Genomic DNA, 1,371 nt, shown 5'->3' with positions numbered 1-1,371 from the left:
ATAATAGCTTCAGACTTCACTAACCATGTTTGTTCTTCATTTCAGGGAATTGATTCTTGGCGATAGCTGGCACCTGGTGAGATGATGATGCTTGTAGGAATTGGGCACATTGTCTCTGTGAGGGTAGTGGGAGGACTCTGGCTTACTTTACAGTTGTCAGAAAATGTATATGTAGTTCCTGATTTAAAGAGGAATTTAATTTATGTAAAGTGTCTACTTGAACAAAATTATACTTTATCTTTTAATGTAAATAAAGTGTTTATTTACAAAAATGGCATTAATATTTGTTCTGCTAATCTGAAGGATAATCTATATGTGCTAAGACTAAAGCTCTCCAAAATACTGAGCTGTTTAAAACTGTGGTAACTCAGAATAAAAGATAGAAATTTTTTCCTAAAGAAAATGTCCATCTTTGGCACCTAAGATTAGGACACGTAAATCTCAATAGGATTGATAGACTGGTTAAGAATGGACTTCTAAGCGAATTCGAAGAAAATTCTTTACCTGTATATGAGTCATGCCTTGAAGGCAAAATGACTAAAAGATATTTTACTGAAAAATGTCACGTGGCCAAATAACCCTTAGAGCTTGTACATTCAAACATCTGTGATCTGATGAATGTTAAAGCAAGAGAAGGGTTTGAATATTTCATCACTTTTACTAATGATTATTCCAGATATGGGTATGTTTATTTAATTCAACATAAGTCTGAAGTCCTTGAAAAGTTCAAGGAGTACAAGGCTGAAGTTGAAAATTTCATTAAATAAAACAATTAAAAAATTTCGATTTGGTCGAGGTGGAGAGTATATGGATCTAAAATTCCAAGACTATTCGTGTAATGACCCAATTTTAGGAGGGGTACGTGAATGAACCGATATCACATCTGAATGAGAGGGATCCTGAGGACATGAAAGTATGGTTAAAGAAGGCTTAAAAGAATTGAAAGTTACTACCTATACCAACAAGGTGCACTTTCCTTTTCGGTGGCTCAATCATAAGAACTCCAAAGTTAAGCGTGCTTAGCTTGGGTCAATCTTATGTTGGGTGACCTCTTGGAAATTTTCCTAAGATACATGTGAGTGAGGACAAAGCATCTTGAAAGGACCTGTGTTAATGGAATTGTATCCCAACTCTTGACATTTGGTATTGACATCTGGTACACTTCAGCAGGTTCCATCCAAAAGTGTTACTGGAATACCTTTGGACTTATGGAATACCTTGTTCAAAATTGTGCCTTTTTGTAGGTTACTTCTACGATCCTAAAGATAATAAAGTGTTAGTGTCGACAAATGCTACATAAGGGAGCATAAGCTTTGTAGTAAGATAATGTTAGATGAACTTTTTAGTGAAATTATTGAACCTTCAACAAGA

Source organism: Benincasa hispida, chromosome 7 (assembly GCF_027475165.1).
Source record: "Benincasa hispida cultivar pf3 chromosome 7, pf3_genome.v1.1, whole genome shotgun sequence".
NCBI lineage: Eukaryota > Viridiplantae > Streptophyta > Magnoliopsida > Cucurbitales > Cucurbitaceae > Benincasa > Benincasa hispida.
This window is presented reverse-complemented; position numbering follows the sequence as displayed.